The 8,567-nt window shown below is 37.7% G+C and overlaps 2 non-coding genes across 2 annotated transcripts; both read left to right on the forward strand.

Moving 5' to 3' along the window:
• Positions 1 to 3,361: 3,361 nt before the first annotated feature.
• On the forward strand, positions 3,362 to 3,467 carry LOC128285002 (small nucleolar RNA R71). Its single transcript, XR_008275418.1, has one exon. It is a non-coding gene; the product is annotated as a small nucleolar RNA R71 (small nucleolar RNA).
• A 3,668-nt stretch (positions 3,468 to 7,135) lies between these two features.
• Positions 7,136 to 7,242, forward strand: LOC128285028 (small nucleolar RNA R71). The gene has a single exon (XR_008275444.1). It is a non-coding gene; the product is annotated as a small nucleolar RNA R71 (small nucleolar RNA).
• The last annotated feature ends 1,325 nt before the right edge of the window (positions 7,243 to 8,567 follow it).

Consider the following 8,567-nt stretch of genomic DNA (forward strand, 5'->3'; position numbering starts at 1 on the left):
TGTGGAGAAAAAAAGGCCCAAGAGTAAATTTAATTCGAGGCAATTCTTGAATTTTAATTTTGGGAGAAAGGGTTCTGGCGATATGGGCTTTTAAAGTTGAGGTGGTAAAATAGGACACAAATAAGGCCTTGGTAAAGTGGCAAGGTGGCACCACTAAGTTCCTAAAAAAAATGGCGTCTAGGAAGGAATTAAAGGTCCAGGGTTCAAGTTGCAAGGCAGGCATCTGGTTACTTTTTAATTTTAGGCATGTGTCGTGCATGTGATCACTTAAGTGAATTTCGGCAAGGGCCTTAGGGAGGTTGGGCCGATTGTTTTAGTTGATATTAGGGTTAGGTTCTTTTCTTTTTCTGTCTTGGAGAATTAGGGTTAGCCACCTAAAAGCCTTCACTGTCATTCATCCTTTCTGAGTTCTCACAAAAGCCGAAAATGCAAATTCCTTCTCCTTGGTGCCGATTTCTTCTTCCTCTCTTTTTCCTCCATTTTTTTCTTCCTTTTTGCTTTTTCTTCTAGCCGAAACCTTCTGATCACCTTACTCACCTCCTCTGTCAATCCCATCCTCCACAAACCCTCCATAGCCGATTGCCATAAAAGCCGAAATCCCGAAAACTCACTTCTTGTGCCGATTTCTCCAAGCCAAAATCCTTCAGTTATTTTTGTTCTTTTTGATCAACTTTCATCTTCTCTAAACCCTTAATATCTGTCGGCAACACTACTTCAAAGTTATAGCCTCAAATCGTCATCTTCTTCATCACTTAAAAAGCCAAAATACCATAGATTTAGGGACTTATAGTTGGAACTTCAGATCTCCTGGATTCGAGTTCTACTATCGTTTAGATGATAGATCTGCATCAGATCTACGTAGAATTCAAAGAGGAATAAGTGGTAAGTGCTCATCACCTCAGATCTAGTCTTATTTTACAATTTAGAAAAGCCGAAGTCCCTAAAATCTAGAGAGGCTATCGATTTGGGCATAGGGCTTTAAGGGTCTTTAACCGATGATTTCTTTTGGTGATTAGTGTCATCTAGAGGTTTTATCAAGGTCTTGGATCTTTGGAACAACTAGACTTAGATCTAGTCATCTGTTTTCGGCAAAAAGGTAAGATTCTAAAGGCTTTAGGGGCATGGTTCGAATATGGGTTGCTGAATATTGGGATTGGTTGTTGTGGGTTGCAATCTAAGAATTGTGGTAATCAATTATAGGACATCATAAGGGATCTCAGTAGCAGTAGTCGCGAAACAGGTGTGTATCGAACACCCTCTCATAGTTAAATTCGGCAAAAGCCGAAATGCCGAAATTTCGGCATTTCGTGGGCTTGTGAGTGTGCGAGTGCTCACAAGATGTTTAGAAATCATTAGATCTAAAATCGCAAGTGGTGAGTTAGTTGTGTGTGAAGTTTCATGCACTTCGGTAATTGGGCCTCAATAGGCTAAAACTGGGCCGAATGGGCTTACGGGCCCATACGGGTAAATAATAAAGAAATAATAAAAATATATAATATAAAAAAAGGCAATAAGTATGTTCTGTCAAACTTTAGAATCAAAACTGCTTAAACCGGTAAACTAGTCATAAAACTTGAATTAAATGAGCTTAAATTGCTAGTGGACACTGTAGGGCCCATTAGGGGTTTTAGGGCCCAATGGCTAAAATTGTGAAATTGAGACGAATAAAATATTGCGATGACAAATGGGCTAGTAAGGACAGTAACATTCGTGAGAAACCTTAAAACTGATAAAATTACTGAAACACCTTTATAGGTGGAAAATTTACAGATTTACCCCTAGGAACAAAATTACTAATATAACCTAGGGTTAAGGTTGACCTGAATCCATGTTTGACTGTTACTATTTACTGCATGCCATGTTATTATTATCTGATGCATGGGACTGGGTTATTGACGGAGGAAGTACTGAAAGTGGCTTGTCCACGTACTGGAGGCTTTGCCTCAACTTATCGATATCTGACAACAATCTTTTCTTGTATAGTGTAAAGGTTGGGTGGGTTGAGCTATTCCCCACATGGAGTGTAGGGCTGGTATGGGTGGAGTGTAGCGGTTGGTTATAGGCTGGGTTGGGCTTGCATACAAGAATATGTCTGTTCTGTTCTGGAATAGTCTTATGGGCCATACTATTATCTGAAAAGGGGCTAAGGCCCAGTTTACTATATTCTGAAAAGGGTTTCAACCCTGTACCCACTGTTATCTGAATAGAGCTTAGGCCCAATGGGCTTGAGTTGACTTGGGTTTTGGATGGGTTTTCCATACACACTGAGTTTTCCAAACTCACCCACTTTCTCTTCCATCCTTGCAGATGAGCCCTAGTTGGTGGACTTGGAGCTGGGCGGGATTCAGAGTGGCCACGAAGATTAAATTTCTGGTTTTTAAATAAGTTTCAATTAGCTTCCTTTTAAATTTTGCATTTATTTTTTATTATTTCTATTTCAGTTAAAGTTGTAATAAGGCCGCTCTATTATTTTTATTTTGGGTTTTTAAATTACTTAAATCATTTTCAACTTGAGTTCACATCACTTAAATTGATTCCTTAAAATTAGATAGCCCTAGGGCGCATTTTATAAAAGTTACTTATTTTCAAAATATCACGATAACCGAGTGAAGCTTCCGCAACGTAAATTTTTTCAAAGGAAATAAATATTTTAAATAGACTTAAACTTAATTTATTGTTCGTGGACAAGTAATAAGCTTAAAGTGTGGCAATGGATGGTGCATGTTTAGGATTGGATCATGGAAGAGCTAGGTACTTAAGCAGTCTAATTGACTCACCTCCTCTTTTCTTGAATCCTACCTGGTGTGCAGCTTCCATTCACTTTAATTTAAAACGAAAATATTCTTTAAACACTAAGAAAGATTTTAGATAAAACATGACTTCTCTAATAACGCTTTAGTATGACACGTCAGATTCGGTCGTAACGTCTAGGCCGAGTTTAGGGTGTTACAATGGATTGTTTTGAGGTCGAGGATTATTACCCATGTAATTTAATTGCTCATTATCCATGTTGTGGCCATAAGGTTAGTATTCCGAATGGTTTGTTCCACTGCTACTTGCTTCGCACTGCATTACTGGGTGAACCTGTGAAGAACTAAAAAAACCATCAATCTTTTTATTTAAGAGTTCTACTTGATTAGAGAGCATGGTGACTGAATCAACGTTATAAACACCAGTTGTTTTCATTGGCTTTATCCTCATGACTTGCCACTGATAGTTATTCAGTGTCATCTCCTCTATAAACTCATAGGCATCTACTGGTGTTTTATTGTTGATGGTTCCTCCAGCAGCTGTGTCAACCATTTGCCGAGTCGAAGGATTTAAACCATTGTGGAATGTTTGAACTTGGAGCCAAAGCGGTAATCCATGGTGGGGGCATCTTCTCAAAAGGTCCTTCTTTCTCTCCAATGCATCGTAGAGTGTTTCTAAATCCATCTGCACAAAAGAAGAGATATCATTATGTAATTTAACCATTTTAGCCGGTGGAAAATATTTTAGTAAAAATTTTTCGGTCATTTGTTCCCAAGTAGTAATTGACCCTCGTGGTAATGAGTTTAACCACTGTTTAGGTTTGTTCCTCAATGGAAAGGGAAACAACCGAAGACGTATGGCATCATCAGAAACGCCATTAATTTTAAATGTATCGTATAGTTCTAAGAAGTTGGCTAAATGAGCGTTAGGATCCTCATCCTGCAAACCATCAAACTGAACAAATTATTGTATGGTTTGAATATTGTTAGGTTTTAATTCAAAAGTATTTGCAGCTACAGTAGGTCTAACTATGCTTGATTCAGTTCCTGTTAAAGAAGGTTTAGCATAATCATACATAGTACGTGGAGTAGGATTCTGATTAACCGCAATTGCAGGAGGTAGCTGATTGGCTTGGTTTTCAGCTATCTCTTTGGTTGGGGGTTGAGTATCGTCTTCTTTCTCATTCTCCGTGTATCTTAAGCTGTGCCTTATTTCTCTTTGGCTTCTACGAACTATACGATCGATTTTTTCGTCAAAAAGTAATGGTCCCGACGGGTTTCTTCTAGTTATAAACTATAAAAACCTGCCAAGAGAAAGAGAGTAGGTTAATAAATAATAATAATTAAATTAAATTAAATTTCATGAAAAATAAATGGCTAAAGTAATAAAAATTGAGCGTTCCTAATATCTTAGTTCCCCGGTAACGGCGCCAAAAACTTGATCGCGTGGTTTCGTGATAGGTTTTAAATATTTATAATTACTCATTCTTGAACTAACTATTATCGCGATGTAGACAAGTGTACCTATCGAACAGTAGTACAGTTTTAGCAAGACTGGATTGTCGAACCCAAAGGAAATAAAAGTACTAGTAATGACTGTCTTTTTATTATCTAGCCTAACAATAAAGAGGTTTTGTTTTAATTAACTAATTATCTAAACTAAGAACGCACAGAGAAAAGAATTGGGGAATTGCTTTTGGGAAAAATCAATTGACTTAGGACAATACCTAAGGAAAAATCCACCTAGACTTTACTTGTTATTCTGGCTTCGAATCGGACAATTTATTCATTCAACTTGTTCCGTAGAGATCCCTAAGTTATGTTATTATCCCTATTCAAGACTATAATGTCTAATCCCTAGATTGAATAACCGAGACTTTTCTCTAATTAACACTCTAGGGTTGCATTAACTCGACCTATGGATCCCCTTATTAGGTTTCACCCTAATCTGGAAAAATCTTGTCACCCTATGTTTAGGCGCGCAATCAACTCCACTTAATTATGAAATATGTACTCTTAGACAGGGTCTATTCCTCCTCTGAATAAGAGCACGTCTTGAATCAGTATCCTGGGATATCAAAACAAGAATTAAGAACACATAATTAAGAACAAGTTAAATATTTATCATACGATTCAAAAAATAGTAACAAGATTTGTCTTAGGTTTCATTCCCCTTAGGTATTTAGGGGTTTTAGTTCATAACTAAATAAGAAAACATCTCAGAAGAATAAACAATACAAAACATAAAGAAAGCCCAAAACTCCTGAAGGGAAATTGAGGAGAGATATTCAGTCTTGATGATGAATCTGGCTTTTGAGATGGATCAATTGGCTTCCTTTGAGTAATTCCTTACTCCCTATTCTTTGTCTCCTCTTTCTTCCTCCTCTAAAGTGTATTTATAGGCTTTGGAATGCCTAAAAGCCCTCAAAATTAGCCTTTTCCAAATTGGACACAACTTGGGCTCGGCAGGGACACGCCCGTGGCACATGCCCATGTTCGATTACTTCAGGCCGTGCTCGAGTCTGCCAAATTGACACGGTCGTGTGGTCTGCCTGTGTGAGGAGGTCTAGGCCATATTGATTTCGTACTTTAGCCCATTTTCTCTGATTTTAGCCCGTTTCTCGTTCCTTTCGCTCTCCTATGCTCTCCTAAGTATAAAACATGAAATTAAAGCATTAGGAGCATCGAATTCACCAATTCTAATCAGAAATCATCCATAAAATGCATTAAACATGGGGTAAAAATATGTATAATTTACAGTTTATCATTGTTGCTTGAACATGGCTCGTGTAGGTTCTTCAAACTTTTTTCCTGCAAAGTAGGTTGCACCACATGGTCAGTTTTAATAGAATGATTTATACAACCACCTTCAATTTTCAATGTGTTACTCAAATTATGAGCTTGAAGGGTGATTGTTTCGTTTCCCACACGAAGTGTGAGTTCACCTGTACCAACATCAATAATGGTTCTAGCGGTCGCTAGAAAGGGTCATCCTAAAATCAAAGGTGCGTTACTATCCTCTTCCATGTCTAGAACAACAAAGTCTACTGGGTATATAAATTTATCGATCTTAACAAGAACATCTTCAATGATACCCTTAGGAATCCAATGGTTTTATCAGCCAATTGAATGCTCATCCTAGTTTGTTTGGGTTTCCCAAGACCTAGCTATTTAAACATTTTATAAGGCATAACATTAATGCTTGCCCTAAGTCAGCCGATGCATTCTGAACATCTAAACTACCAATTAAATAAGGAATCGTAAAACTCCTTGGATCTTTCAATTTGTTGGGTAGCTTATTATATAATATGGCTGAGCAAACTACATTCAACTCCACATGCGATGCCTTATCCAACTTTTGTTTGTTTGCTAGAAGCTTCCTTAAAAATTTGACTGTGTTTGGCATCTGCGAGAGAGCTTCGATAAACGGTAAGTTAATATGTAATTTCTTTAATAGTTTAAGGAATTTGCCGAATTGTTCATCTGTACGGTCTTTCCTTGTTGCATTAGGGTATGGCACCCGTGGTTTGTACTCTTTACTTACCATTTTTTACTTACTGTGGACTACCTCACCTTTATCTTGACTTACCACAATGCCTTGCCTCGGTTCTGATGCAGGCTCAACTAACCCTTCCTTGTCATGAGTCGTAATTGCATTAAGTTATTCCCTTAAGTTAGATTCTGTGTTACTCGGTAAACTAACTTGTGGTCGTTCAAAAATATGTTTAGCGAGCTGACCTATCTGAGTTTCCAGCCCTTGGATCAACGCTTGTTGACTTTTAAGTACTGTCTCGGTATTCTAAAAATGAGTTTCTGTCACTGAGATGAATTTTGTTAGCATCTCCTCAAGGTTCGGCTTTTTCTCTTATTTGTAGGGTGGTTGTTGGAAGCCTGGAGGTGGTGGTCTCTGATTCCCTTGGTTTCCCCATGAGAAATTTGGGTGGTTCCTCCAACCTGCATTGTAAGTATGACTACAAGGATTATTTTGAGATCGAGGATTATTACCCATGTAATTTAACTGCACGTTCTCCATGTTGTGACCATAGGGTGGGAAATCTAAATTGCTTGATCCACCTTCACTTGTTTCGCACTGCATTACTGGGTAAACCTGTGAAGAACTAAGAAAACCATCAATTTTCTTATTCAAGAGTTTTATCTGATTAGAGAGCATGGTGACCGAATCAACGTTATAAGCGCTGCCTGTTTTTGTTGGCTTTGTCCTCAAGACTTGCCAATGATAATTATTCAGTGACATCTCTTCTATAAATTCATAGGCATCTTCAGGTGTCTTATTATTGATGGTTCTTTCAACGGCTGCGTCAACCATATGTCGAGTCGAAGGATTCAGGCCATTATGAAATGTTTGAACCTGTAGCCAGAGTGGTAACCCATGGTAAGGGCATCTTTTCAAGAGGTCCTTGTATCTCTCCCATGTATCGTAGAGTGTTTCTAAATCCATCTGCACAAAAGAAGAGATATCATTACGTAATTTAGCCGTTTTAGCCGGCGAAAAATATTTTAATAAAAACTTTTCGGCCATTTGTTCCCTAGTAGAGATTGACCCTCGTGGTAACGAATTCAACCACTGTTTAGCTTTGTTTCTCAATGAAAAGTGGAATAACCGAAGGCGAATGGCGTCATCAGAAACGCCATTAATTTTAAATGTATCACAAAACTCTAGGAAATTTGCTAAGTGACCGTTGGGATCTTCATCCTGCAAACCATCAAACTAAACAGATTGTTGGATCATTTGAATGGTGTTAGGTTTCAGTTCAAAAGTATTTGCAACTACAGCAAGTCTAACTATGCACGATTCAGTTCCTGTTAAAGAAGGTTTAGCATAATCATACATAGTGTGCGGAGTAGGATTCTGATTAACAGCAATCGCAGGAGGTAGCGGATTTTTTTGGTTTTCAGCCATCTCCTCGGTTGTGGTTGAAGTATCATCCTCTTGCTCTTCCTCTGTGTATCTTAAGCTTTGCCTTATTTCTCTTCAATTTCTGCGAACTATGCGTTCGATCTCACCGTAAAAAAGTAATGGTCCTGACGGGTTTCTTCTGGTCATAAACTAGAAAACCTGCCAGAAGAGAATAAAACCTATCGGAAGAGAATAAATGAAGAATTAGAACAGAAAATAAAAAAATTAAATTGCAATAAAAGTAAAGTGGCTAAATGAATAAAAATCGAGTGCTCCTAATATCCTAGTTCCCCAGCAACGGCGCCAAACACTTGGTACATGATATTCGTGATAGGTTTTAAAGATTTATGACTGAATCGTTCTTGAGACTAACTTATTATCACTATTAAGGCAAGTCCACCTATTGAACAGTAGTATAGTTCAGCAAGACTGAATTGTCGAACCCAAAGGAACCACGAGTACTAGTATTTACTTCCTTTTTATTATCTAGCCTAAAATTAAGAGGTTTGGTTATCTAAACTAATTACTAAACTAAGAATGCATAGAAAAACATTTTTGGGAAAATAATTTTGGGAAAAATCGATTGATTAAGACAATACCTAAGGAAAAATCCACCTAGACGTCACTTGTTATTTGACTCTGAATCAGACGATTTATTCATTTAACTTGATCCATAGAAATCCCTAAGTTATATTATTATCTCTCTCGAGACTAATAACATCTAACCCTAGGCTGATTGATTGAAATCTCTTTCTAATTAACACCTAGTGTTGCATTAACTCGATCTATGGATCCCCTTATTAGGTTTCACCCTAATCCGACAAAATCTTATCACCCTATCTCTAGGCGTGCAATCAACTCCGCTTAATTATGACAAATTTACTCTTAGACAGGGTCTA

Source organism: Gossypium arboreum, chromosome 11 (genome assembly GCF_025698485.1).
Source record: "Gossypium arboreum isolate Shixiya-1 chromosome 11, ASM2569848v2, whole genome shotgun sequence".
NCBI lineage: Eukaryota > Viridiplantae > Streptophyta > Magnoliopsida > Malvales > Malvaceae > Gossypium > Gossypium arboreum.